Source organism: Gossypium hirsutum, chromosome A03 (assembly GCF_007990345.1).
Source record: "Gossypium hirsutum isolate 1008001.06 chromosome A03, Gossypium_hirsutum_v2.1, whole genome shotgun sequence".
In the NCBI taxonomy this organism is placed as follows: domain Eukaryota; kingdom Viridiplantae; phylum Streptophyta; class Magnoliopsida; order Malvales; family Malvaceae; genus Gossypium; species Gossypium hirsutum.
This window is the reverse complement of record NC_053426.1, coordinates 84610755-84625913: the sequence shown is the minus strand read 5'-3', so window position 1 is coordinate 84625913 and position 15159 is coordinate 84610755. Positions and strand designations below refer to the sequence as shown.

The window sequence follows — 15159 nt, the reverse complement described above, 5'->3', positions numbered from 1 at the left end:
TCAAAAACCTGTAGCTTATTCTTTTTCATTTTGCCAAATTTTGTTTCAATAGCTTTTAAATTCTTTATTGGCTTAATTGTTTTCCAAGTCCCTTCCATTTTCCATCAATCTCCACTACCATTTAATCCTTTTCCATAAACCAACCAAAGCATGATTAAATTCATGCTTCACTAAAATTCTAACTTAGCTTTAGGTCGGTATTATTTCTGGTCAGGAATTGTGAGAAATGTATCATCACTAAAGAATCCTTCAAATCGGTATTCACCATCTTTCCGGAATATTGGGATTGACAAATTCATCCATTAAAGTTAGCTCGATTTCAATTCAAAGAGTACACATTGGGTTGAAGTGGTTTTAGCGTATAGTTGGAAAGATGAGTCAACTGTGCTATATTCGGATTTCCAAGAGCAAGTTAGGGAAGTTATGATTGGATTTAATCATCTCACACAATTGAGGCCGTTAGTCCGAGTTGGGTTCTTCAGAACGTAAGGCTGTCGGGGTCCTAAATCGCGAACGCATGTATCACGGTTAGACAATCAGTAATGGTTTGTTTGCAGGGTGTACCGAGATCAACTACGAGAGGGAGAATTGGTGGTTAAGACATTCTTAACCACTATAACCAGCTTATTGTTTGTAGGAGAAAACGAATTTTTAAGGATCGATCCAAATATTGGAATCCACCGAGTCTAGGTTTAAGGCTTTCTAATTCGGTTTACAAAAGTCCAAATTGATTTTCTAATTTAATTTTACTTTTGATCTCTTTAATTGCATATTTCTACTATTTTAATTATTTAATTTCTAGACATTGCCAACTCCCTTAATTTATTTAATTTATTTTTCAGCAGGTCTGTTTAGTGTTGTGGGCACAACTTTTGACATGATAATCGTATCAACCAAAATTTCGATCATAAGAAAAATACAGAAGTTGATCATAATATCCAATCCCTATGGACTCGACCCTACTACTCTTTACTATTGTTTAGAGTTATTTTATTGTAGGAATTATTTTTGGTGGTTTCGATGCCCATCAAAGTCAAAACCTTACTCCTCACATAATCCCAATATTTAACTTGTTGTTGCTGGGCCTGCACCATCTCCTCAATCAGGTGAAACTGCTGGATTTCAAAAAGGAGAGGAGGTAATGGCATGGCTATGGTAAGCAGCCCTAGCAGCATCAGTGCCATGGATCTTGGCAAAGATGGTCTTGGTCAACCCACCCTTGTTGAGGGTGATATCCTCCTCCACATTGAGAGGGACTTAGGTAGTTTGACATATGGCATTAATAACTGAAGGGAAATTTAGGCTACCCGAATTCTTCTTATCACACCTATGTACTTCTTGAAAGTGATCCTCCTGACATTAATCTTTCTCCCTTTTATAATGGAGTGTAGCAAAAGCATTCACTCTTTTGAAACTATGGTATTATGTGTAGATGGCATAAGTCAGATTCTCAAAAAATGATAGCAAATCTTCCTAATGGACTTCAACAAAGCCCTCTCGATAGTATAACATTCTTGGCGATGTTCATTGTATCCTTTGTATGGTTCATCTTTAAACAAGAACCACTACTCCAAACTGAAAGTCATTTCACGATGTTGCTATTATATCTCATGGCTAGGGCTGCGTTAAAGAATGTCTTTGGCTGAGCAGCTCCAGCCCTTGACGATTCGGCAGTTTTGATGTGACCATTGGAGAGAACTGGAAGAATTCGTAGAGAATATAGTGGACAAAATTGGAGTTGTTGAAGAGAAAAAGTAATAAAAATGAAAACTTTAAGAGAAGTTTAAGAGACGTGAGCAGCTGAAGAGAGAAAATTAAGGGGATAGTGATGACAGTTCAACAAAATTGAAACGTGCTTAGGAAGTTGCATGACGTGGAGGAGGAAAGAATAAAACTAAGAGGATTTTGGGAGGGGGGATATCCAGTGCCCTAATGATAAACCGTAATTTATACATATTTTTATCCCATGCTTAGCACATTTATGGATGGTTTCTCCCTAGATTTGGTGAATTCGATGCTCATATTTCTTTAATTTCGTATTTTATACTTAGGTGAGCATAGGAGAGTAAAAAGAGCAAGAAGCGGGCCGAAAATGGAGAAAATGGACCCACATGGGAAATCAACATAGCCTGGACTTCCTCACATGGGTAAGCCACACGGCCGTGTCAATTTGGTAGGATCGAAACACGACTTACATGGGTAGACTACACGCTTATGCCTATTTAACAGCCTTGACCACGGGTTGGAGCAATCGCACACGGGCATGTCACATGGGCGTGTCCCCGTTAAGCCCAGGTATAGTCCTATTCGGAAAAGGCCACTTTTGAGGGCTCTTAGGCATTCTAAAGCCTATTTAAACACCTAAGGAGGCACTTAGAATAGACACACGGAGTAGGAGGCAAGGAATTAGTCAAGGGAAGCCGATTGGTCCATCTAAGAAGCCGGGTTCATCATCAAGACTGAATATCTCCCTTCAATTTTCATTCAGGGGTTTTGGGTTTTCTTTATGTTTTGTATTCATTATTCTTTTGAGATGTTTTCTTTCATAATTATGAACTAAACCCCTTAAATACGTAAGGGGAATGAAACCTAAGACAGATCTTGTTATTATTATCTGAATTGTGTGATAAATATTTGACTTGTTCTTAATTTTGTGTTCTTAATTCTTGTTTTAATATTCTAGTATATTGATTCAAGTTAATGCTCTTATTTGGAGGAGGAAAAACCCTGTCTAAGGGTAAATTTTTTGTAATTAAGTGGAGTTGATTGCACGCCTAGAGATAGAGTGATAAGATTTTGCCGAATTAGGGTGAAACCTAAGAAGGGGATTCATAGATCGAGTTAATGCAATACTAGGGCGTTAATTAGAAAGAGATTTTAATTAATCAACCTAGGGTTAGACGTTACTAGTCTCGAGAGAGATAATAATATAACTTAGGGATTCCTACGGATCAAGTCAAATGAATAAATCGTCTGATTCAGAGTTAAATAACAAGTGAAGTCTAGGTGGATTTTTCCTTGGGTATTGTCTTAATCAATCGAGTTCTCCCAAAAGATTTTCCCAATTTTCTCTCTGTGCATCCTTAGTTTAGTTAATTAGTTTAGATAAACAAAGCCCTTCATTTTTAGGCTAGATAATGAAAAGAAAGTAATTACTAGTACTCTTGGTTTCTTTGGGTTCGACAATTCGGTCTTGCTAAAGCTATACTACTGTTCGATAGGTACACTTGCCTTCATCGTGATAATAGTTAGTTTCAAGAACGATTAATTATAAATTTTTAAAACTTGTCATGAATTATCACGTATCAAGTTTTTGGCGCTGTTGCCAGGGAACTAAGATATTAGGAACACTCGATTTTTATTACTTTAGCCATTTTACTTTATTTGCAATTTAAATTTTTATTTTATTTTCTAATTTCTTTTCTTTTATTCGCTCCTAGCAGGTTTTTATAGTATATGACTAGAAGAAACCTGTCGGGACCATTACTGTTTGATAGTGAGATCGATCACACAGTTTGCAAAAACCGAAGAGAAATAAGGCAAAGCTTATGATACACAGAGGAAGAGCAAGAGGACGATACTTCAACCACAACGGAGGAGATGGCTGAAAACCAGGAAAATCTGCTACCTCCTGCGATTGCCACTAATCCAGTAAACCAGAATCCTACTCCACGTACTATGTATGATTCTGGTAAACCTTCTTTAACAGGAACTGAATCGAGCATAGTTAGGCCTGCTGTTGCTGCGAATAATTTTGAATTGAAACCTAACACCATTCAAATGATCCAACAGTTTGTTCAGTTTGATAGTTTGCAGGACGAGGACCCAAACGCTCATTTGGAAAATTTCTTAGAGTTTTGTGACACTTTTAAAATCAATGGCATTTCTAATGATGCCATTCGCCTTCGGTTGTTTCCCTTTTAGTTGAGGAATAAGGCTAAACAGTGGTTGAACTCCTTACCACGAGGGTCAATCACTACTTGGGAACAAATGACCAAAAAGTTTTTATTAAAATATTTTCCACCGACTAAAACAGCCAAATTACGTAATGATATCTCCTCTTTTGTGCAGATGGATTTAGAAACACTCTATGATGCATGGGAGAGATACAAGGACCTTTTGTGAAGGTGCCCTCACCATGGGTTACCACTCTAGCTATAGGTTCAAACGTTTCACAATGGCCTGAATCCTTCGAATCGACAGATGATTGATGCAGCCGCTGGTGGAATTATCAATAATAAGACACCTGAGGATGCTTATGAATTTATAGAAGAGATGTCACTGAATAATTATCGATGGCAAGTCATGAGGACAAAACCAACAAAAACAGCCGGCGTTTTTAATGTTGATTCGGTCACCATGCTCTCTAATCAGGTAGAACTTTTGAATAGAAAAATTGACGGTTTTCTTTGTTCTTCACAGGTTCACCAGTAATGCAGTGCGAAGCAAGTGGAGGTGGATCAAGCAATTCAGAATACCCACCCTATGGCCACAACATGGAGAATGAGCAGTTAAATTACATGGGTAATAATCCTCGATCTCAAAATAATCCTTATAGTAATACTTACAATGCAGGTTGGAGGAACCACCCAAATGTCTCATGGGGAGGCCAAGGGAATCAAAGACCACCACCTCTAGGCTTTCAACAACTGCCCTACCAACAAGAGAAAAAGCCAAACCTTGAGGAGATGCTAACAAAATTCATCTCGGTGTTAGAAACTCATTTTCAGAATACCGAGACAACACTTAAGAATCAACAAGCGTTAATCCAAGGGCTCAAAACTCAGATAGGATAGCTTGCTAAATTAATATCTGAATGACCACAAGGTAGTCTGCCGAGTAACACTGAATCTAACCCAAGGGAGAAACTCAATGCAATTACCATTCAAAATGAGGAAGGGTTAGTTGCACCTGAACCAGAACTGAGGCAAGAAACTGTGGTAAGTAAAGGTAAAGGTGAGGTGGACCACAATGACCAGAAACAGATAACTAAAGAGTACAAACCTCGTGTGCCATACCCCAACACGATAAGGAAAGACCGCACAGACGAACAATTTGGTAAATTCCTTAAATTATTAAAGAGTTACATATTAAATTACCGTTTATTGAAACTCTTTCGCAGATGCTAAGCGTAGTCAAATTTTTAAAGGAGCTTTTAACAAATAAGCGGAAGTTGGATAAGGCGTCGCATGTGGAGCTAAATTCGGTTTGCACAGCCATACTACAGAATAAGCTGGCCAACAAATTAAAAGATCCAGGGAGTTTTACGATTCCCTGTTTAATTGGTAGCCTAGATGTTAATAATGCTTTGGTTGATTTAAGGGCTAGTATCAATGGCATGCCTTACAAAATGTTTAAGCAACTAGGTCTTGGGAAACCCCAACAAACTAGAATGAGTATTCAATTAGCCGATAAAACAATCAGATTTCCTAGGGGGATTATTGAAAATGTACTCGTTAAAATTGACAAATTTATATTCCCAGTTGATTTCGTTGTTCTAGATATAGAGGAGGATAGTAACATTCCTTTAATTTCTGAGAGACCTTTTTAGGTACCATTAAAACAATAATTGATGTTGGCACAGGTGAACTCACACTTCGTGTGGGAGACAAAACAATCACCCTTCAAGCTCGTAATATGAGTAACACATTAAAAATTGGAGATGGTTGTATAAATCATTCTACTAAAACTGACCATGTGGTGCAACCTACTTTGCAGGAAATAAGTTCGCAGAACCTACATGAGCCATGTTCAAGCAATAACAAAGGACCTATCTATGAAGAACAAAGGCTACAAATCGAGGAACTACATGAATGGCGGACACATAAATTGAGGACACCCGATAAACCAAAACCACGCCATGACGATCTCAATGTCACACCAAATCAACTTAAGGTTGGAGACAAAGTAGTACTAGATGTAGCAGACCCTCGTATTTCCACTTCTGAACCTAACAGAGCAATCCCTCTTACGCTACTCAGTATTTTTCATATGGTACAGTTAAGGTAATTCATCCCAAATTCAGCACTTTTAAGGTAAATAGTACTCGTCTTAAACCTTATGGTGATAAAATTGATAGCAAGGATAAGGAGTGTGAACTCCTCGCACCACCATGACCATGCACCAGAAAGGTAAGTCAAGCTTAGACTATAAATAAGCGCTTCTCGAGAGGCAACCCGAGCACTAATGATGTTAACCTCTTTAAAATTTTAGTTTTTAACATCTAAACACTCACTGAGTCAACGAAACATAGGTTTTCTAATCCACACGGCCAGGCACATGGACGTGCCTTTGGCCGTGCTAACACCACGGGATGAGACACGGCCGTGCGATACGACCGTGTGAAAACAGGGCAAAATTTTTCCTTAGCACGGGATGCGATAAGTGGCTACAGTCATGTGACGTAGCCGTTGGCGAGTTTGTCAACCCAACACGGGCGTGCGACACGCCCGTGACTGGAAACCGTGGTTGAAACTAAGAATTTAGCATGGGCGTGTTGCCACCACCCGTGCTCAAGACTAATAAAGCAACATGGGCGTGCGCATTAGAACAGGGCATGGGAGAAGCGAATGAAGTAGGACACGATCGTGTGACACGGCCGTATGCACCAATACGCCCAAAGCGTATGGGCGTGTGCGAGTTTCAAACGTGCCCAAATTTTAAAAATTGCGAAACACGCGGGAAAAAATTAGGGCACACAGGCGTGCCCCACGGTCGTGTGCCCCAAAATCTATAAAAACCCCTCACTATTCATCATCCGCTTCCCCAAAATCCCTAACCCTAGCCGTTGCAACTTCACGCCGCTACCTGCCACTCCTATGCGCCGACTACAACACCACTTTCGACGATCCAAAGCTCCTCCCTCTTGTGTTTGCTCATTTTTTCCCTCTATTTTCTTTATTTTTTTACTTATTTCATGATATTTTGTTTTATTTTGAGCAAATAATCATAGTTATCGTGATAGAAATTTGCCATGTTAGTTAATACATTTTGCTGCATTTATCCATTTTTCTTGTTTCCATAGATTTCATGCTTACCCACATGCATTCATTCACTAGATATTTTTGTTAACATTACTCTCGTAGTCCTTTTCATAGTAATGACGTAATTTATCTAATTGGGTTTATTTTTTTTTAGCATAGTTGTTCTTTCGTACTTGAATTCTAGGAAATATCTTTATTAGTTTTACCATGCATATTTTTCCATGCTATTGTTGGGGAGTAATTTTCTTTTTATTTTGACTTGCCATTACAGGTATACTATGTCAACCTCACGTGGCAAGAAGACCGCCGTCCTCGCTTTGAAGAAAAGGAAAGGAGCAACATCCTCCTTGGGTCCTACCATTGAGATCTGTCACCCTTTCCTCCAGTTCTCCTTAGGACCCCAGGAGGAGCTATTTCAGATATTTTGGGCCCGACCCCTAGGTGTGGGCCGCTGCATTGATTGGGTCACACTTGAACAAATTCAGATGGCTGACATGGTCTGAGCTCTTCTGACGAATGAATCGTGGGGGCTCTTCTTTGAGCTCATCGAGCCGACGTACCTCGAGCTCACAATGCAATCTACTCGACCTTCCATCTTCAGGTCGTCATGTCAAACTTCGACGATCCTGGAATGGTCCAGGTCCGCCTTGATGGTCTAGTGCGCCAATTGAGCGTATCGGAGTTTGGAATTGCGTGAGGGCTATACACAGAGGAGTTCATGGACGACAATGAACTCGAAAACCTCCATTGCCACATCCACTACTCTCAATCAAAGTGCTAGAAGGACCTTGCCCTTGCCTCGGCCACCTATGATCCTAGCCGCCCTAAGGCATCAGCTCTCGCCTCATCCCTGCGATACCTACACGCCATCTTGGCCCACACTCTAACAAGACGGCGAGAGAGCACCGACGTCGTCAACACTCACGACGCCTATTTCCTGTGGAGCATGGCGAACGGGCACTTCTTCGACCTTGCCTATTTCATTGCCCTCACCATCCGCTATCAGACGAAGCGGCATAGAAGAGGAGTCATCTCTATCGAGCCCTATGTGACTCGATTGGATTGGCACTTTGGGCTCCTCAACACAAAGGTACAATCATCCTTCCTCACTCTCATCGGCTAGATGTCGCCACAGGGCATCTCGAGCATGCTACATATGAGGATGATGGAGAAACAATGTGGAACCTACCCTCCTCAGTACCGCCTTGTCCAGTCTACTAAGGAGGAGGACCTAGAGGACATTACTAATGATGTCCCTCCACGTCATGAGGACCCATCGTCTTAGCCACCACCCATCCATCGTCCAGTTCATGCGGCGGCTTCATACTCTGACATCTCTGAGCCCCTTACTCAATTTGAACAGCAGTGTTTTCGGTGTTTTGATCACATTGATTTACTCTTCATCAGATTTGTTAGCACCTTCACATCTCATCGCCACCACCACCTCGCGAACCATCCGGCGATGACGATGTTTAAAGACTTTTTATTTTTTATTTTTATTTCCACTTTTATCTTGATTTATCTTCTTTAAGTACTTTTTATTTTATTTTCATTTAATATTATTTTAATTTTAGGTTCTATAATTTTTATTGAATAATTTATAGTTTCGGCTATATCATTACAAGTAATTATGCTTCCTTATATTTCTTAAAAAGTTCTTGATTTTATCACAGTTATAAAGAGCTCCAAAGCTCATCATCACTTAGGAACTAAAAAATCTACTGGAAAAGGTTCTCCACGACTGCCATGTCCTGCTCGACCATGACCAGAGATACTACCAGATATAATATTCTTTTGGTTCAAGACTTATGGACTGATAAACCTCTACCACCACTGGAGTATCCTCCTCCACTCTCATCATTGCCTTGGCCGATTATTCTCCATAACTCCAATTCAAGGACTTCATTCATCATTCAGGAAGTTTCACCTCTCTCCCTATCTCATGATTATATATCTATATTTTTCAATATATTCATCTTTGTACATTGAGGGCAATGAACATCTTAAGTGTGGGGGGTCTTTTATATCATCATTAGAAATCATTAGAAATCCCTGAATTTTGTCTTATTCTCACGTGAATCACTCATATCACTATTAGACTGAATTTTAATTAATTTATGATTTTTATTAATATATCTTGAATTGAAACATAGACATTTATGCATTGATTGTTTAAACTTTAAAACATTAGGGAATCAAGCATGATAAGTTGATTTTTGAAGAATTAAAAACTTTTAGGTTATTTCCCTAAGTTTAGGTATTATCTTGAATTGAAATTCACAAGTTTAAACATCAAAAAGCCATAATTTTTGTGAGATCTTGAGCCTTTTAGAGCATATTTTATTTCTTTCATGCTCACTTTTATTATGAGTGCGTCAATATTGATTTGTTATTCTAGAACTTGCTTGATTATGCATGTCAAGACCACACTATTTGATTTGATATGTCGAGATGATAAAGGCACTTAGGTTTAACCCACTCACTCCACAAAAGCTGTAACACCCCACACCCGAGACCGCTGGCGGAGTCGGACACGAGGGGTTAACGGCTTAAACCACTCATTTTCACAGTCCATTTTAAAAATTTCCAGACAGTTGGCCAACTGCGTCATTGTCACTTTAAAAATCATATCTTGAGTTCCAAAAATCGAAAATCAGTTTCGTAATTTTTCCCTGAAACTAGACTCATATGTCCATCTACAGATTTGTTTCTAGAATTTTTGGTTGGGCCAATTAGTACAGTTTATTAGTTAAAGTCTCCCCTGTTACAGGGTGCGACTACACAGGCCTTCATGCATTACGACCTGGATATCTCCCTGTACAGGGCTTCAATACTGATGCCGTTTGTTTCTATAGAAACTAAACTCAAAAAGGAATCTATACATATATGGCATGACTTCTAAATGTCTCTGGTTAATTTATAATGAATTTCCAAAGTCAGATCAAGGGATCCAGAAACCGTTCTGGCCCTGTCTCACGAAAACTTTAACATCTCATAATATACTGTTCATATTAACGTTTCGTTACTTTACTATGAAAATAGATTCATCAAGGTTCGATTACATAATTTATTCACTATTTAATTCCATTCCTACTATTTTTAGTGATTTTTCACATCCACATCTCTGCTGCTGCCAGCATCTATTTTTAAGGTAAACTTTACCTATTTCATGATCCTTCATGGATCAACTAGAGTTTGTCATACATATATCAAAAGTGATCATGAATAACCATTCCCATGGCTAACCGTTGCCAACATTTCCATACCTCTCGACGGGCAACATACAAAATGATTATAATGCTATGATCAAAGTATATTTAAGACATTTTCGCATGGCTATCCAAATTTACACAATACCGAAGGGTTCATGACCAACAACAAAAGGGTGGTCCTATACATGCCATTTCAAAGTTCAACCAAAAGTATACCAAAAGGAGCTTTGATAGTGTGGGCGACTTCGACTTCAAAATCCCGAATCCAATAGCTGAAGAACCAAAATCTATAAAACAGAGAATCAAAGAAACGGAGTAAGCATTAAATGCTTAGTAAGTTTTGAGCAAAGAATTTAGACACAACCAAAGTATAGCATTCATGTAGCTAAACAGATAATTTCATATGCACAAATTTTCAATATCATACTTACTTCACATTACCAACCCTTATATTCATACACAAAGATCAACTTAGCCAAAGGCCAGTAGCTCATTTATCAACTGAGCGAATACTTATTTGTAAGGGCTCAACTAATTCAAAGCACATACGAAACATACCTCAATGTTGGGATGTTACAAGCGTATTAACTGAAATTTTTACAGCAAGATCGTTCATTCCCGAATCACGTACCTTCGAAATTTAACCGGATATAGCTACTCGTTCAAATGCCTTCGGGACATAGCCCGGTTATAGTAACTCGCACAAATGCCTTCGGGGCTTAACCCGGATTTAGTAACTCGCACCAATGCCTTCGGGCTTAGCCCGGAATTAGTAACTCGCACAAATGCCTTTGGATGTTAGTCCGGATATGGTCACTTAGCACAAAGCCTTCGGGACTTAGCCCGGACATCATTCGAATAACCATGCACATTTAACAATAAATCATGACACATTCGTATTTCATTTTCATTAGCAAAACTCAAACACAAGACACTTATCACTCTTGCAATTTCGGCTCAATAGCCACACACAAAGAGCATGATTTTGATTTGCTTAAAACATGATCTAATCAAATCATAATTTAAGCTCTATTACTCAAGAACTTACCTCGGATGTTGTCGAACGATTTCGATGGCTATTCGACCACTTTTTCCTTCCCTTTATCGGATTTAGATCCTCTTTGCTCTTGAGCTTAATTAAACAAATAAATTGATTTAATCATTTGAGCATCGAAAAGAGGAACACAAGGCACTTAGCCCATATTTTTACATTAGACATTAAAGTCACATACATGTGAAATCATGCATCAACTCAACATATAAACCCACACTCCCTTTTAGCCGATTGTCCTAACCAAGATAAAGGAATCAATATGCTTGCCTCTAACCGAATGCATGCAACACTAATCTTCTCATGTGGCCGAGTATGCATGTATATGTTGAGGCCAATTATATGCTTAATACTTCCCACAAGTATGGTTACTTGTATTGGTTATATACCGTTTCGTTTCAAATTCAAAACTCGGCTAATACGCATTTATACACTAGTAATCAAATACTAACATTTTGCATTTTATCTTACTACCATTTCACATCTACTTTCTACCATCGCCGAATGCATCAAGACACCATTTACCCTTGCAAGGCATAAATTTCATCATCAAAACTAACAAGCTTATAATCCCATGACCGAAACCTCTAACAACACCAATTAAAATACTTCATGGGTTTGAGGTAAAACCAAGAATGAAACTCATGAATATCGAGATATAAGCACTAACATTGTTCATCTAGATTTAGCATGACACAACATCCATCACCCTTATATTTACCATAGCCGAAAACCTTACTCATTCCAAAAATTCAAATCTCAACTTGGTCACAAAAATAACTTGATATCTCACCAACACAACATCAACACCAAGCAAGAATGATGCATCCATGGCCGAGTGTCATTTCCATCACATAGCAAGATTTAGACCATGGGCTAGGTAGAACTCAAGCTAACAACTAAAACATGCATGCATCTCATGGAACACCATCAAACATACCTTAGCCTAGTTACATGCATGGCCGAACCTCTTCAACCTTTCTTCTTCCTTCCTCCTTAAAATTTTCGGCCAAGGATGAACCAAAGGATGAGCACTTTTTTTTTTGTTTTTCTTTCCTTCAACTCACGGCAATGGGGGGGACAATCACACACATCCTTTCTTTTTTTTTTTTGTTTCTCATCCTACTAACACTAATATTTTATTGCCCATGCTCTTTATTTTATTAATCCTTACATAATGCATTACCCCAACATGTTTATGACATGTTTTTAGCCATAACAACTTGTCCACCCATGCTCATGGCCGGCCACTACATATTAGGGGGGAAAATTGACATGCAAGTCCTCCCTTTTGATTACATGCACTATTAGGTCCTTGTAGATTAGCCTATCACATTTCAAAAATGTCACCCATAAGTCCTTTTGACTAAATTCACATGCAATTTACTAAATCGAAGCCTAAAACTTTCACACATTCATAATCACATATTTTAGACAATAAATATCACATTCAAATAATTTGGTGACTCGGTTTAGCGGTCCCGAAATCGCTTTCCGACTAGGGTCACTTTAGGGCTTCACAACTCTCCCCCACTTAAGAAATTTTCGTCCCCGAAAATCTTACCGGTAAATAGGTTTGGGTATCGCTCTTTCATAGAGTTCTCGGGTTCCCAAGTAGCTTCTTCGATCCCGAGTTTGAGCCATAACACTTTCACTATCGGAACCCTTTTGTTTCGCAACTCTTTCACTTCACGAGCTAGGATACGAATTGGTTCTTCCTCATAACTCATATCGGCTTAAATTTCGACCTCGGAGGGGTTTATTACGTGCGAAGGATCGGATCTGTAACATCGAAGCATCGAAACATGAAAAACGTTGTGGATTCTTTCGAGTTCAGAGGGTAAAAGCAACCTATATGCAACTGGGCCAACTCGTTCGGAGATCTCATACGGCCCAATGAATCTCAGACTCAATTTGCCCTTACGGCCAAATCTGAGTATCTTTTTCCAAGGCGAGACCTTAAGAAACACTTTGTCTCCCACTTGATACTCAATATCTCTTCGTTTTAAATCCGCATACGACTTCTGACGATCTGATGCTGCCTTCAGACTTTCACAAATTATTCTTACTTTCTGTTCAGCATCTTTAATCAAATCCACTCCGAAAATTTTACTTTCACCGAGCTCGGTCGAAAACAATGGTGTACGGCATTTACGCCCGTACAAGGCCTCGTAAGGTGCCATCTTAATACTTGATTGAAAACTATTGTTGTAAGTGAATTCAATCAAAGGTAAATACCGTTCCCATGAACCACTAAACTCGAGGATGCAACATCTCAACATATCCTCAAGTATCTGAATTATCCGCTCGGATTGACCATCGGTTTGTGGATGAAAAGCGGTGCTAAAATGCAGCTTGGCACCCAAAGCTTCTTACAATTTCTTCTAAAATCGCGAGGTGAATCTCGAATCTCTATCCGACACGATAGAAATAGGTACCCCGTGTAATCTCACAATCTGAGAAATATACAATTCAGCTAGTTTATCCAATGAAAAATCCGTACGTACGGGGATAAAGTGAGCCGACTTAGTCAGTCTATCCACAACAACCCAAATCGCATCTTTCTTACTTGCCGATACTGGCAACCCAGATACGAAATCCATCGTGACTCGATCCCATTTCCATTCAGGTACCATGATTGGCTGGAGTAAACCCGTAGGCACTTGATGTTCCGTCTTTACTTGCTGACATATTAAACACTTCGAAACAAAATTGGAAACGTCTCGTTTCATACCATGCCACCAAAACTGGCGTCTCAGATCGTTGTACATTTTCGTACTCCCCGGGTAAATTGACATTCGGCTACAATAGGCTTCGTTCAGAATCATTGAAATGAGTTCTGAATTTCTTGGAACACACAACTGACTTCTGAACCTCAAACAATCGTCATCATCAATTTGAAATTCGAATTCCATATTAGGAACACATTCAGCCCGTTTTGCAACCAATTCATCGTCGACTTTCTGAACTTCACGAATTTGATGAATCAATAATGGTTTGGCCTTTAATTCAGCAACTAACACATTGTCGGGTAGAACAGACAAGTGTACATTCATCGCTCGTAAAGCAAACAGTGATTTCCGGCTTAAGGCGTCCGCAACCACATTAGCCTTTCCCGGGTGGTAATCAATGACAAGCTCATAATCTTTCAACAACTCAAGCCAACGTCTTTGTCGCAGATTTAAGTCTCTTTGAGTCATCAAATATTTGAGACTTTTGTGATCCGAAAATACATGGCACTTCTCACCAAATAAGTAATGTCGCCATATTTTCAAGGCGAATACGATGGCAGCTAATTCGAGATCATGGGTCGGATAATTTTTCTCATGTGGCTTTAATTGTCTCGACGCATAGGCCACAACTCGACCTTCTTGCATCAACACGCAACCTAACCCAAGTAGGGAGGCGTCACTATAGATGACAAACTCTTTGCCTGATTCGGGCTGCACTAAAATTGGGGCTTCAGTCAAATAAGTTTTCAGTTGATCAAAACTTTTCTGACATTTTTCCGTCCATTCGAACTTAATATATTTTTGAAGTAGCTTTGTCATGGGTGTGGCTATCATCGAGAAACCTTTTACAAACCGTCGGTAGTAACCGGCGAGTCCCAAAAAGCTCCGAACCTCAGTAATATTTCTCGGAGGCTTTCAGTTAAGTATGGCTGAAATTTTGCTCGGGTCAACTCGAATACCCGATGCAGATACCACATGGCCCAAGAAGCTAACCTCTCTTAACCAGAACTCACACTTACTAAACTTAGCATATAACAGCTTATCCTGTAAAATTTGCAACACTAATCTCAGGTGCTCAGCATGTTCGGTCTCATCTCTTGAATAGACCAAGATGTCGTCAATGAACACAACTACGAACTGGTCCAAATACTATCTGAAGATCCGATTCATCAAATCCATAA

General features: G+C 39.3%; 1 non-coding gene across 1 annotated transcript; it reads right to left on the bottom strand.

Annotated features, from left to right (window-relative positions):
- Positions 1 to 4038: 4038 nt before the first annotated feature.
- On the bottom strand, positions 4039 to 4145 carry LOC121226549 (small nucleolar RNA R71). The gene has a single exon (XR_005924317.1). It is a non-coding gene; the product is annotated as a small nucleolar RNA R71 (small nucleolar RNA).
- Positions 4146 to 15159: the final 11014 nt, after the last annotated feature.